Source organism: Phalacrocorax carbo, chromosome 1 (genome assembly GCF_963921805.1).
Source record: "Phalacrocorax carbo chromosome 1, bPhaCar2.1, whole genome shotgun sequence".
Classification (NCBI taxonomy): Eukaryota; Metazoa; Chordata; class Aves; order Suliformes; family Phalacrocoracidae; genus Phalacrocorax; species Phalacrocorax carbo.
In genome coordinates, this window is record NC_087513.1 from 86,499,298 (window position 1) to 86,514,942 (window position 15,645).

Here is a 15,645-nt window from a genome sequence, read left to right on the forward strand (position 1 = left end):
CTGGTTGTGCTCAGCTGGGTTGAAGTGAGGTGGGTAAGGGAGAGCTGCAAGCAAAGAAAGAGGAGAGAATGGGAGGACACTGAGCAAGCCCAGGCAGAAACATCAAGTAGTTTTGGGATGATAAAAATAAAACCCATGCATGTGACTGTGTGGCTCAGTTTACAGAGCAGTCTCTTCCACTGTATTTGTTAACACTGTCACTTCTGGAGTGATACTTCAGAGAGGATGTGAGAGGCAGAACTACTAATACTCTGTGCCCACTGCATGAGAAGAAAGCTGAAAACCCTTCCCAGAGCCCTCTGTTAGCTCGTTGTCGCTCTCTGATGCAGGTTTGCCCTTTACAACTTAACTCCTCTTGGTGCCCACACCAGTTTGTGGTTTCTGCTGTTGGAATTGTTGCCGTGCCCCTGGCTCCCATCGTCACCAACTCTAGCAGCTGGTGCAGACAGCGATGGCAGCTTTCCAATCTGTCTGAGCAGGGGTGGGCAGAAAGAGAGCAGGAATGGCCCAGAGCTAAGCAGCTGGGCAGATCTCCCTGCCTGCCTCGCAGGGACGCCTCAGGAGACTGCCCAGCCCCAGCCCCTCCACTGCACAGCAAAAGGGTCCCACCAGCCGCTGGGAGGATGCCTGAAGTGTGCGGCTCCCAGTGTCACCCTTCCTCAGCCAGACCTGAGGAAGCAAAGGAGAGCAGTTAAGTTTTACCGTCAGCGGGGACCCATTAAAAGAATTGCATGGTGAGTTTTATGAGTTTCAGGGTGAGCATTTCATACTCATAGTGAGTACAGATACATGGGTCCTACTACATGTCAGTGAAGTTTGGGGTGCAGGTGCTGCTTCTCCCTGGTGGGTGCTCACTCCATCTGGCTGCAAAGACACCTCTTGTGATCCTGCTGCCCTATGCGACCACTTTTCACCACCTCAGAAACACAGAACAACATCTTTTGGCTGTAGCAGTGGTGGCTCTGAGATCATAAGTCACGATGAACTTGCTGTTTTGCCTTGTCTTTCTCTTTCCCTGCCTGTGAGTCCCCAGTGACTCTCATCGTTTGAAACAGTGCAGACAACTGTGTTTTCATTTTTAGGGCTGAACAAAATGTCAGTAGGTGACAACCAGGGCTTGCTGGTGCCAATTGTAATTTAGTAGTACTAAATATGGTTAGTAGTCTGGCTCCATGGCCTTTTTTAGAAAGGGCTGTATTATCGTGATACCATTTTCTGTCATCCCATTGCACTGGGGAAAACAGGGGCCAGTGGTAATATGGCTACACCCGAATTTCACCCAGTCACAACATGACTGCTGATCTGTTTACCCTGTCCACTTCCACCGCTCACCCCCCTCTCCCCCCCCCCCCCCCCCCCCCCCCCCGTTCAGGTAATTCTTCAGCCTTCAATGTTGTCATTGTCTTTTTAGACTGTGTTTAAAAACATGCTGTTTGCGTGCCTCATTTTCATATGGAGTAAAAAATTATCAAAATTCTGTCTTACTGGTTTAGGAGTAAACTCTCTCCAGCTAAATTAACCCAGATTACCAAAATACTTAGGGCTTCCAAAGTAGCTGTTGTCAGAAATGAAGCTATCTTCTGTCTTAATTTTACCAGCACCAGAAGTCAGCCTGCTTTTAGATCTCCAAGTTTCCAGACAGTCTGGACTTTGGTGGTGCTTTTTACTGCTTCCATGTGTTGTTCAGCAATCACGTAGACCCAAACAGCCTGCCCTGGGCAGCCTTGTGTAACAAAAGCCCCCTGAGTTTTGCAAATCCTTGCCTGCAGGTGGTGACTGTACTGCAAAAAGGGATCACCTGTGGTGGCCTTTTAGGGCAGGGTATCACAAGACATACAGGATGAACATAAGTTCACCATCCCTGAAGACATGTACATGGTGGAGAGAAGGGAGCAGAAGACCAAAGGCGCCAGGAAACAGGAATTAATCCTTGTACCTGCAGCACAACATTGTATTAGCTCAGCTGCACCTGAAACTAGACTCAGCAAAAGAGAATTTACAGATCTCTGCTGCCACCCTTAACTGTGCTAATTTGATTCAAGATATCTCAGGAATGCCAACTAATACTGTAACCAGACCTCCTGCTGCAGTATAGATGTGCTTACTGGTAGGGCGTGAGGAATGTCAAATCTCTGAAAGAATTGTTATTTATTTTTTGATGCAAATGCTTTGGGAGAAAGCTGTTGCCTGTCTGCTTTAATCTGTCATCTCAATTCTGTGAGCAGAAATACTGTGCTAGATAGAAGCCCTATGAAATATACCTATTTATAGGTATATGATATCATATATGTATACATATGATATGTATACAAATATACATGTCTCTTGATACAGGAAAATTGGGCCAGACATGGTAGCCTGAGAGAGGCGAGGCTGCTGCAGCTCCACGTCTTCAGCCCCAACCAGTAGCCAGGCTGAGCTTGTATTCCCAGTAAGCACATACACACAAACACAGATATATACCACACATATACATATATACACAACAGGCCCCACAGAGCAAACTCACACAAACGCAGTGCCAGCGGCCTCATCCCACCCCTCTCCCTGGCTATGGAGGTGTGCTGCTGAGCATATATACATATATATACACACACACACACACATATATGTATGTGTGTACAGTATGGCTCCCTTCAGCAGCTGGGCTCAGGCAGCCTGCCCAGTAGCTGCTCCTCGGTCCCAGTCTCTCCAGTCCCTGTGTTGCCCCAGTAGCCAGCTTCCCCCATCGTGCTCTGGCCCCCCAGGGACCTACTGCCTCTTCGGCAGCCACTGGGACTCCTCCAGCCCCCCAACTCCTCCCTTGCAAAACCCTCCCGGCCCTCAGGCCCTCTCGCCGGCTGCATCCTCGGTGCCCCTCACACACTTGTCCATGCCCACGGGCGCACAGGCCCCAAGTTCCAGCCCAGCTGCTGGCTGCCAGACTCCCCACCACATCCCCTGCATGCGACAATGAGAGTCCCTCACCCAGGGCAAAGTGTGAACGGAGTTTAACGAGAATACGGGACGGGCTGCGCTGATCAGGCACACGGCACAGCCAGACAAACCGTAACAAACTATTTACATGCCACCGGCCCTTCTTATTGCCATATTCTTTTGCTTTCCCGCACTTGTTCCTCCACAAATCACCTAGATCCCTCCTTTTCCTGCCTTTGGTTCCTTCCCTAAACGTCCCCTAAATGAGCCTTGTGTGATCCCCAAATGCTCCTCCCCTGCATCCCCTCGTGTGTCCCACACCCCTGAACACAGCGACCCCCCAAACCCTAAAGGTGCGCTGGGGCTGAGGCTCCCCTGGACAGACCTGGGAAGGGCCCCAATAGGGTGTCCCTTCCTCTGAGTCCTTAATTTGGGTTCCCACCCACCATCGTGCCCCTGTGCTCCTCAAGGCGTGTGGAGATGGGCCTCTGGTGGGCTGGTGGCTCCTGATGTGGGCCTGGGAGCAGCCCGGCAGGGTGCTGTTTGGCCTCCCCCTCCTGCCATCATCTCCTTTGTTGGCATGCAGACGAGCTTTTGTCACGCAGCCTAATGTATATATCTACCTCAACATATATGGTGGCTGACTAGCAGTGATTGTGTCTTTTCGTGTTAACTACACAGCCAGTGACCACCGCTGCATCTACTGCTGCTGCTCCGCTGTGTTTGGTCTCACTGCCATACGACTGCCCGTGAAACTGCGAAATGGCTTCGCTCTTCACCCGTGCCCCTCAGCGCGTGCAGAAGACAGAAGCGCTTCATTGCAGTGACGTGGTTTACAGTGACACCGAGGCCACCGCCCCTAGCTGACCTGCGTCGCATTAATTAAAGCGGAAATATCAGCTCGTCAGGTTACCCCGGGGAAAAGCCCCTGGGGGGGGTGGGGTGGTTTCCTTGTGCCTTTTGCCGCTGTCTGTCACGAAGCTCCCTTGGGGCAGCGTTGACAGGCGGCAGGTTACGGTCCCCACTGCTACTCCGCCATTGGCAGCTGCCGCACCACCGCCGCCGCGCTCCGCATGCCAGCGTCCACCCGCCACCGCCTCCCTCTCCGCGACTGCAACCCACCCGCCTGCCTGCCCCTCAAGCCGCCGCCGCCACCGCCCCTCGGGCGGGGAGGCGGTGCCTCCCCCCCACTCCTCGACCCTCTCGGCGGCGGTACCGCCCGCTGCACTACAACTCCCGCCATGCACCGCGGCTGCCCCGGCGGGAGACGTGCGCCCCGTTCTGCGGCTGCGCGGGGCGCGCGCTGCCTGCCGGGAGCCGTAGTCCTCCCTAGAGCGGCGGCCCGCCGGTATCGCCGGCCTGAGGAGGGCGCCGCTATCGCTGCTGATTCTGCGCGAGGGGCGGTTACTGCTGCCGCCACCGGCTGGGCCCGCCGAAACGGCTCTTCCTCCCAGAGGGCGCCGCGGTGAGGCCGGAATCGACGCGGCTTGGTGGGCGCGTGCGCAGTGCCGTGGCCAGCCAACTCTGGGCAGGCAGGGAGGGAGGGAGCGGCGCTCGCGCGCCTTGGGCCCGAGAGGAGACAGCGCCGGGCCGGGCCGGGCCGGGCCGGGCGGCTCCGGCAGCAGGTACGGGGCGAGGGAGGGAGCGCCGCCGTCCGCCCCGCCGGGAGCGGGGGGAGCCCTGGGTCTCGGGTCCGCGCCGAGCCGAGCCGGCGGAGGGTGGGGGGATAACGGCAGCCGGGCGGCTAGTGGGGCCGGGCCGGGTCAGGCGCGGGAAGAGGGTAGGGTCCCCGCGGTGTGTGTGTGTGGTGCCTCGTCCCGGGCTGCGGGAGGCCTGGGCTGGGGGTGCCGCTGGCTGCGGGAGCCCCCGGCCTATACGCGTGCAACAGGCGGGGGCCGCGCGGGTGGGGCGGGGCCGGGCCAGCGCGGCGGGAGCGGCGCGCGTGGGCCAGGGCTGGTCGCCTCCCGCCCGCCTGGGTAGAGCTGTCGGGCTGCGCCCGGCGGCGGGAGGAGGGGTGGGGCTTTCGGGAAACGGGAAGGCGCCGGGCCGGGCCGGTGCTGCCCCGGGAACCCCGGTGGGGCCGGTGGCGGGGCGGCGGGGCCTGCGGTGGCGGACTCCGCGCCGCTGAAGCGCCGTGATCTGGGTTTAGGAACCGGCGGGGTGGCTGCGGGGAGTCGGGCAAGCCCGTGCCGCAAGGGCGGGACCGGCCGTGTTCTCCGGCGGGATGGGGCGTGAGGAGCGGCGGCGCCGAGTCTCCCGGGGAGGGGAAGGGGAACTTTCTCCTGGGTCTTCCAAGCCTGATCGGTTTGTTTTTTCCTCCTGGTGATCTTAGTTGATCTTACAAAAGCTACACCTTCTCCCTCCCTGTAGAACTCGTAGCCTCGCGTTATCCTAGCTACATTACCTGTATGTGAATGAAGGGTTTGTGCTCTCTCTGTGGCTGTAGTTGCCGTTTCCAGTTGTCGTGCCTCCGGAGACCTTATAACCAGTAGCAACTCGTCCCATTCATAATCTTTAAATTTGTATCACTCGTGCAGGAATACATGTAATCATGATTTCAATATTTGCCTCTTGAGGGCGTTTCATGAAAACTGAAACTCTAGGCTGAAAAGATAGGTCATGAGCTGTGAAAATACTGGGCTGCTGTTTCTGCAGAATTCCCAAATGGTGCTGGATGGCTGTGTTTAATAGTCTCTTTATCCATTATTCAAGCTGCCGTTTCTCTGGATTTTTTTGTTTGCTGCTGTATTTTCTGCTCTGACCACTTGATGTTAACGAAAGACTTAATGAAGTTGGGATATGTCTATGGGCTATCCAGAAATGGGATTGCAACTTTATTTCTAGAAACTAGGTTTTTTAAAAGCTATTTTTTGTATACCTTTGGCAATTAATAGTTAGAGTAGAACAGTTAATAGAACACTGTAAATTAGTAGTTCGAAACTAACCTTTGGTGTATCTGTCCTTGTTTTTATTGTAACTTCATTATGTTGATCTCCCTGCAACTTTACCACATGCACTGACATGAGAACTAGCTCGTTCAAAACAAGTTTGTTTCTGCTTGAACTGTGGTTGCACCTTTTAATTACCCTTTAGACATACCCATAGGCACAGGGAAAATGAGTAGCTTGAGGCATGGTAACATCAGATGACATGTGAGGTAGAGGTTTTTCTCAGAACGGGTTCCTTTGTCATAATCTTTCAGACAGATGCAGTGGTGCTTCACTTCCAAGAAACGTGGCTGTTTTGGGGGCTTGGGATCCCCTGCTGCCTCAAAATTCTAAACAGTCTCTGTTGCATCCCATCTCTTATTCTAACACTGTACCTGGATGTTTACCTTTTGCTGTCAGTATGCCATCCCTTGTTTTTTTTTTTTTTTGTGTTACATTCTCTGTGTTGATGTCTAGAGAGCTGGCTTGCTTACATGGTCCTGTATATTCAGCTGAGTGCTGGATCCTGGAAAAGTCGCAGTTTAGCCTATTTAGAAAGGGAAAGGCAGCAACAGCCCATGTCAGCAGCACTGACCAAAGCCACTATGAGAAGTAAAAGTGCTACAGTCAGACATTGTAGCAGTTTGTGAAAGGGTCTTTATAGGGACTTAAGTGTAAATGTTTATTTAACCAGATTGTTTGATAGGCTTATTTCAACTTCAGTGTTTCAATACAGTGCACCTTCCCTCCCCCCTTCTGTTGAATAAACTGAAGTGAACAGAATGGTATGTTTTGCTTTAGACTGTCCTGTATCAGACAGGTTTGCTTTGATATCTTTGTATTTGTCTCGTCACAAGATTGTGGAATTTTTCTTCTCTACTGTTTTACAAGTCCTGGAAGGGAGCAAATGGGGGGCTTAATGTATATCCTTAAGAACACAAAATGAGACTGTACCTTTAAGAAGTTGCTATGTTGGGAGACAACTTTGGCAAGAGGTGAGAGGTTAATGGACATAAAACAGTGCCCTCCAGAAAAAATGGAAATCAAGTCTATGTGAAAAAGCATAAAATATAGCAGATAAAAAAGAAGAAAAAAAAGTTATGTGAATTAGGGTTACGGGGTTTAATGTAAATTGGAAGCGTAAGGGGAAACAGAAGAGCATCAGCAAATAGCTAAATTTAATGGGTTTGTTTAAATACTTCTGAAGGCTAAAGGGAATACGAGTGTGAGGGAGCCTAGTAGGCTATGAGCAAGTTAAGAGAAATAAAAGATGTTAAAGGAGTTACTCGATGAAATGTTGTGAGTGGCTGAAATACCTAAACAGGAGGTTCTGGAATGATGTAATGGACAAACAACAAGCTAGAAAGACCAGACCACCTCTTTTTTTCAGAGAACAAGAGTGGAAGCTGAACTACTATGAAAATTATCTGGCTTCTAATTAAGGGGCTAAAGCCTAATAGAAGTCATTGTTTAAATAATATAATAATATGAATGAAAAAAATGCTGATGTAAATTGCAGAGATAAGGGGCAGTGATATGATAGCAAGTCAGGTTTTTTCTGCTCTGAAAAAAAAATCGACCCTTAGTCTACTACAGTTTTGAAGTCTCAAGCAAGTAACGGATTAAACTGCTTTATGTTATTTCTAAGAATGAATGTGGGATTTTCAAGGTACAGAATGCCAGCAATAGGATGCAAGGCCCATAGAAATACCAGTACTTTTAAATTATTTTGAAGACGGTAGAGGAGCTCTGGAAAAACAGCACAGGTAAGTTTAAGCGAAACACTCAGTGAAAACCCTGCTAAATATAAAATCTGTAGAACAGTAGGACTGGAAATTATATTATGCTACCTTATGAATGTCTTGAACTACATTAAATGTTTTACAGGCTTAATAATTCATTCTGAGGATAAAGAGTAGAGGTAGTCTAAGGCAGGTGACAGACAGTAAATTTCTTTTTACCAGAATTGGTTTAAAAAGCATGTTAGGAGGAGGATGGTATGAAAAAGTAGTAGGAAGTAATGGTAGATTGGACTTTGCATTGTCACTTCTGTTGATCCATTCATGTAAGACAGGAGCAAATGGAGTTCAGTGCCATAGAAGAAATTTTAAACTGGGATGAAGTGAATACTTCTTGAAACATAATTAATGCTTAGTGTCATAAGGAGGCAGAAGCTAAAAGCATTAGAATTGAAAGAACTACTACTGTGTTCCTGGATGTATATAGAGAGTAATAGACTCTGAGTTTTAAGAGTGTGCCATAAGACTTAAGATTTAGCTAGTCACCAGCTGCTGAAAGCGTCCTTATGATCTAGAGTAATTATTTTCTTTTTCTATTTTTATTTGGTAGTTCAGTCTGCTTGCCAGGCTCAGCAGGAGGATTCATATGTTCTGTGAGAAACTAACCAGTTTGACACACACAGATCTTTGTTTTGTTTGATTTTATGTTACAATCTGGGCATAAAATTGAGATTATGTATGTGAGATGCTGATTTTAGAAATAAATATCCTGTGCTTAACATCCTCAATATATTTATTTCCAAACAAGGCATTGTAAGTCTACCAAATCTAGTGCTGAGGCTATACTTTAAAGCAAATTAACATGTTGATATATGAAAATGTCATTTTGGACAACAAGCCACCTTTTGGTGGCACACAGACCACAACTTAACTTTAAGTAAAGTCAGATGATAATGTTGTGATTAGTATTAGATTGTTGTCATGTGGGTTTTTTTTGGCTGAAGCAGGATGAGATTGCCTCTTAAAAGATGCAGAACTCCTTCATATAGCTTCCATGTAATCACCTCTTTAACTGTCTATGTGTTCTTGGTTTACCTTTTTTTGTATTGAGAAGTGATCAGAAAGGAAAAGAGGTGTCTCTGTGAATGTGCTGTGTGTTGGATTTGGGAGCTTTTAGTACCAGGATAACGGGGTGTAAATGGGACGAGGGAGGCAGAGTGTTATCCAGCTTTAAAGTCCCTGTGGGTTTTGGCTTGATGCGGCTGATACCTCAGTATTATGTGACTCTCTTGGTTGCTGATGTCCAAAGCTAGTATGAAATCAGAATTTTGACTTGCTGTTTATTTTGTGCTCTTGCACACACATTTTCCATAATGCTGAGTCACAGCAACCAATAAATATGTGGAGGGCAAATTTGTCATCAGGGGTAACATGAAGTAGGTTTGGTTTCAGTGCCTTCTGATATTTATGACCCCAAACAAAAGTTGCTTGAAACTACAAAGTCAACTTAATTAGTTTATTTTTAACCTAATTTGTTTTAAAGTGTATGGGATTTCTGACTTCCATGATATGAAATTCTGCAAGGTGCACTCTTGTTCTCTTGTAAAAAATGTTTAGGGCACGTTAGGATGATACCACCCCCCCACCCCCGACAGATGATGACTGTCAAATGATAGAGATGACTGTTGTTTATCAAACAGTCTGGTTTTTAGATATGAGCTTACAGAAAATATGTTGTGGGTCAGCTTGTTCTGTAAGCACAGGGAGGATGTGCTGTAATCTTAGCCAAAATAAAAATAAATCTCTGCTTTAAAAGAAAAACATTACATTTTATTTCGGCACACAGGAATAATCACTTCTATTATTTTGTGTAGATGGACATGTTAATGTGAGGTTATTTTTTTTAATATTAGTACAATCCTGTGTTGGTGAAAAGTTTAATTCCCCATCACTAGCTGCTTTGTTTTATGACTTGTGGGAACTTTCTGGTTTCAGGTTGATTGTGGACTGTGGGGTGTTAGAAATCAGGGTGAGTTTTTTCATTTAAACAGATATATTGTACTGCAATGACCTTGAATGCAATAAAGGAATTTTGTGTTTGCAACTCAGCTCAGAAAGGCTCAGTTAACAAATTTGAAGATGTTTTCCTTTTAAGTTGACATGGCTTTGAGAGTCAGGTTTTTTTTGCCTTCTTGCTGAAGCTTTCTAGAACTTTGAAAGCTGTATCTGCTGCCTCGTTAAGTCAAAATGGACCTTTAAAAACAATGGAATGCAAAACACCCTGGAAATACCTTCATGATAATAAGTGTATAGTCAACTGCTCGATATACTGTGTATAATCTTTTATTGATATATATATTCAGCCACCCCCTGTAATAAACCTTTTAAATGTATTACTACTTAATCTCTTCAGTGGTGTTTCCTAAGGATTATACTTTTTTTAAACTTTCAAAAATTCACTTAAGTGCCCAGTTGCGTGGCTGTCAGTGCACTTTACTAATACAGGTTGATGTGTCCGATCAGTTTCTGAGACAGCATCAAGTGTCAAATAATTCTGTTAGTGGTTTTTTTTTTTGCTGCAACAAGAAATTTGCTTCCTTGCTTTTTGCTTTGTTTTTTTTTTTTTTCTTTGTGTTTTTTAGTGTAAAAAAGGATGATGAGGGGCCTAGCAAGCTGGTGGTGGCCTGATTTTAGGCATGTTCCTTAAAAAACCCAACTTTTTGTAAGCACAGATGATCTTAGTGTTATCTGGGGGTATACTCAATTGACCCTTCAAGATTAGTCATTTTGCAGAAATAACTTTGATGTGGTGGCTGTTTATTTTTATTTTAACCATCTTTTCAGCACTCTTTTTATTTTCTGGAAGATGATGTTTCAACAATGTGACCTCTTTACAAACTTGACATCAGGTGTCCTCAATATTGTCCAGACAATGCAGTCTGTTTTCTCCTTTTTCTTGTTTGCTTTTGAGAACCATCAATATTGAGGTTTTAAATTTGTCTATAATATTCTGTATTGTGCAAAATCCTATGTCTTTTCAGGCCTTGCATTAATTGTACTTGCTTAAAAATAAGAACAATCTTAAGACCAGTCCAATGTGCCAAGTGACCTAGAACTAGAACATGCCAAATTTGCTATAGATTAGGTGGATTAGTGCCTGGTTTGCTATTTCACAGGTTTATAAAGGTGCTAGAACAGAAAAAAACCTGTGAATTAAGGCCTACTAATGGGCATGGAAAAAAGTTAATAGGACTAGGAAGCCTGCAAAATCAGATTTGAAAGAGATGGAGATGGGCAGCAATTCCATGAACTCCTTTTCTTCCGGTTTTTGGCAGAAAGTTCGTAAAAGTCTGAACCCTGCTTTGAGGATGTATATTCTATCCATGTTTAACTATGACTCCTATGTTACATTTGAGGCTCCTTTAATCTTCTGGCCTTTTGGGTAGCAGAATGTGGCGATTCTGTTTCTTTTCTATCGTTCTTGTGTGATGGTTGCACTAGGAGTGTGGGTGTCTGCTATTCTGCATAAACGGAAGTCTCTCATACCTGCTAGTGAATAGCACTCATGCCTGCTGCTGCAACTTCCCCAAGCCACAGAAAATGGAAGTCACTTGATCATTTTGTTTCCTTGTTAGTGCTAGGTTTTGATATATCATCAGCAAAACTTATTTTGCAGGTCTTTACAAATACTGTAACTGTTAATTTTATAGTGCCTGTGAGACATGTTTCCCAATCCCATTTTGCAGCTAGAGAAAGTTAAGCAAAGATTTTAGAAATTGGCTGTGTTCTGCTCGAACAATTAGCTTTTTGTAGCTGAGATGGTTAAATGTCCATTCTTTTAAATGTCCTGAGCTTTACAAGAGTCTGAAGACATTGGAAAGTGGAAAGTAACACTCCTGTCCCTCAGGTGATATGGGTGTTTCTACTGACAGGTGTTCCCATAGACCCCTATAATCCAGTATGCTTTGTCAAATAATTTTGCAAAAGAAGCAGATTCAGCCTCATGAAAATGTTGATCTGATTGAGCCTGTTTTTCAAGCAACAGGAGGTGGCAGTGAAGAGAGAAGTCAGTCTGCTGATATTCCATATTTTCTTTTTTCCCCTTACAGAACACTGTCAACAGTGTAGAGACTCGGTGGATGTGTTTTCATCTCTCTAGGATGATAGCAGATGTAGGGTGTTGCCCTAGAAGTTTTTTCCAGGGAAATAGCATTAATCCCAAGTGATACTTTTATCATTCTAAGCTGTATATTAGTCATGGTTTTATTAATACATTTAATTGTCTGTCACCTCCAAGAAAGCTGATAGTTTATTTCCACAAGATTTAAATAATTCTGTTAGCATCCTGAACCTGTTGCCTTAGAATTGCCAAAAAGCAAATTAGAATGACTTTTCAAAAATCTGTACCTCATGGGGGAAAAAACCCCACATTTGTAGCCAAATGTTGGATTTGTAGGGAGTGTGTTGATGACAGTAATGGATAACCAAGTGCTGCTTTTAGGGTAGTTTTTAAAATTGGATGGGTTTCCTAGTCTCTCACTAAGAGTGTCAGAAGATGATGCATACTGTAATCAGAGCTCAGTGAATTGTTCAAACATCCATCCAGGCTGTGCTGTAGGTATTTAGCGTGTTGTCAAGAAGCATGACTGTGAGAAAACTAATTCTCTAGGAGGTCTAGAGTCCTGTGGCAGAGCCAACAAACAAACAGTCTCCTTGGAAGTAAAGGTTTTGTAGAGTAGCTGAACCATTTCTTACCTTGAATAATTCCAGCTTCTCTCACTGCTTGGAGTTCTGTCTTGACAGAACAGTACTGTTTCCAACATGGGTTGTCCTTTCCAGGTTGACAGCACCTCTCATATCTTTTCACTGTCTGTCTGGCAGTGGTCTAAAGGGGAAACAGCAGTATGATGGTACAGTAGACCTCACAAGTATGCCTCCAGTGAGTCTTTTCCTTCTGACATCTGGCTCTGTTAGGAAATGTAGATTGGTAGTGTGTCAGATCATGGATCTTCAAGATAACTTTTTTTATCACTTAGACCATTTTTCTTCAACCTCCTTGTGGGTCTCCATTTTCAAGTTCTTCCACTATATTACATTACCATTGGAAGGTAGAATTTCTTGTACAGGTCTATACTTCTGAAATATTATTTTTTTAATTCCCACCCCTAATTCCAAAGAAGGAAAGTTTGTCTCTAACAGTCTTTAATATCAGCGGTGTATTTGGTAATCTTCGGTCATCTGGGTTATATATACCCTTATGCAGGTCTTGATTTGTAAGGCCTTTATTTTTACATCTGCATACCTCTGATGTGTAGAATATCCAAGAGTATTAGTCACACGGCATTCCTTCTGGCAAAGCTCTTAAGTCTAGTGACAGTGATATCTGATTTAAGAAGGCAGGGAGTTAATTTTTGTTCCTATCTAGATGATTGCCTGGGACAAGGTAGGTCATTGCAGTAAGTGACTCTGCGTTTCCTAGTGCCTCTGAATTTGTTTGACTTGATGAACAAGTAAAAATGCATACTTTTCCCTTCTCCTTAGAAATGTGTGCTTAGAATACAGCCACATTTGGTAGTGTACTTGTCTTGATCAGCAAAATTTGGGGATCATAATTTCCTTAGGGAAATGCAGACATTCAGGAATAGATGGTGTTTTTAATTTTAGAAAAAATATTTTTTTCATGGCAGCCAAACTGAGGAGGGGAAAGTGTCATATGGGGTTTGAGTGGTGCTGCACAAAAAAACCACCCCAAAAATACACCATGAAAACTCCTCACCAGGTTGCCAGAGGTTTTTATCTGTAGACAGGAGTATCAAAAAAATATGGAAAATACTATGCTATCTTTAGGAAAGAAAGGCTGGGTAGAACATTTCCATGACAACGACCGCAGATTTTCACCACTAGTAGCATTAATTTTGATAGCGCAGAAAAGATCCAGAGTTTGCTATTTTCTGTGAAGAAATTACCATGGGTGAATTTAAACTAACCACTGAAAGATTTTTATTTAAGCCACAAAAAAGCTGCTTCCAAAAAGCTGAAGATGAGTGAGGCAATTCAAAGTTTTTTTTTTCCTCTGTGATTAAGTCTGGGGGAAAGGCTACATCCTGAAAAATGGAAGAGGAGATTTATAGCAAACAGTCCTTCGATGACTGTAACAACTAACATAGGATTGTTATATTTTTGGTCCTAAAAGAAAAATAATTTGTGTGCTTACACTGAATAGGTCTAAAGTTGCTAGAAGTAGAGGTGGGCTAGGTAAAATCTCAGATATGGTAACTGAATTTTTCACTAGTAGTCAGGGAACCAGTAAAAGAATGATGAAGAAAAAAATTTATTGGAGATATTGAGGATATTACAAAAACTTCTTTTAGAAAATAAATTTGGATTTAAGAGTTATACAGGTTAGACAGGTATATTAAAGGGTTATGTGGCTATGTGTTGGGATTTTGTTTATTTACTACCTGTGACGGACTACTATGAAATAAATTATTGAACTCATTACTACGTGAATTGATTACTTCTCAGTGGTGAAAGGAGCTTAATTCTTTCACCTTTAATAGAAGAAACTGTCTTCCCAGTCAGCTGGTGGTACGAATTTGTAGGAAGGCTTTACTCCCAGGTAAGACACCATACACTATTTTGAAACCATTTTAAGTGTACAGATTACTCAAAATAGAAGAAGGGGTTAGTCAAAGTGAGCAGTCTTGAAAGTCAGAAATAAGCATAGCCAAAAGTTGCAGCTAAAGCTTGTAAAGGGTGTAATAAATAGAAGATAATTCTTGTAAAGCCATTAGGTAGAGGTGATGATGTAAAGTACAATAGGAGAGGGCTAATAGAGCTCTGAGAGGAAAATGAAAATTATTACCTTAAAGTCAGAAGCAAAATTCATCGAAAGGAATTAATACACAAGTTGGGAGATAAGGGGAAACTTGGTAAAGTAGTACAATAAAGAAGAATACACTGAGGAAACTTGCTGGTGATGAAGTTGAGTGATGTCATTGACATTTAGAAGCACTGGAACATCATGTGGAAGGGCTACATAGAAGTAGTGAGGTGAAATTTAGTATTAAGAAATGAAGATGTTCCCTGTCAAGGATTTCTTTACATTAAGAACTTTTAGGGATTGAAAGTGAGGGTGTGAAATGACCACAGGAGCTATCAAAGTCCTGAAATCTCCAAAAAAGGCAAATATAATCCTGTGAGCTTGAGAAGATGTGTTTCAGGCAAAAGTGGAGGTTTATTAATAATGTCACGGAAGGCCTGAGATCTTATCTGGGCTGTTGTGTATGCCCACGTTTGTTCGTGTTCAAGGGCAGATTGACTAGAGTGGCTGCAAAGCCGTTTTCCTGTTAAGCGTGTCGTTTTAGGTCATGGTTGTTCATCTGGTGTTTGAGTTCATTTTGCTAACTCTAAAATATATCAAATGTTTCTTTCAAAATGTTCTAGAAACAAAAGAAATTTTGTACTCTTGAGTATTTCTTAGCCTGAACATCTTTTTGCACTTAAAATCCAGGGCTTACCCAAATAGCTGTATGTTTAATGTACAGGTAGTAGTCACTTAAACTAAAAATAGGAAGAAAATGTTATTGCCAAGCATATTTCAGGAAGCATGAACACTTTAAGCTCAGACACCTAAGCATGGGGACAAAAGGCATCTCTAAGCTGTTAAGAATGATGTAGGGAACTTCTGGCATTCTGAGTTTTATATTTTTGTAGGACCTTTATTTAAAAAAAAGCCATTTCAGGAAGAGCCTTTTCAGCAGAATCAGGCTGCTGAATTACTTGCCTATATGCTCAGGTTTTTATGTTGCATTTGGTGCAATCTGTGACTGACTGATCTTGAAAGTAGTTTTGTGTCCCTTAACAGGTTTTTAAATCTCAGTTGGCAGAGTACAGTAATGCTTGAAATGACGCTTGAAATGTCTTCTGTGGAAGACAGTTCTGATCATGAGAACGCTTATAAATGGTTGTCAGGTAGCAGCTCTAATAAGAAGCATATTTGGGTATCCTCTTTTTTTTTTCCAGTCTCTTAAAACTCTTTACCCTAACCTCCTTTCAGTTAG

At 44.1% G+C, this 15,645-nt stretch overlaps 1 protein-coding gene across 1 annotated transcript in view; it reads left to right on the plus strand.

Moving 5' to 3' along the window:
• Positions 1 to 4,404: 4,404 nt before the first annotated feature.
• The window catches only part of KPNA1 (karyopherin subunit alpha 1), a 52,744-nt gene continuing 41,503 nt past the window's right edge, over positions 4,405 to 15,645 (plus strand). Inside the window, exon 1 of the mRNA XM_064464879.1 lies at positions 4,405 to 4,541. The gene's annotated coding sequence lies outside the window, so the exon portion shown is untranslated. The remainder of the gene's footprint in view (positions 4,542 to 15,645) is intronic.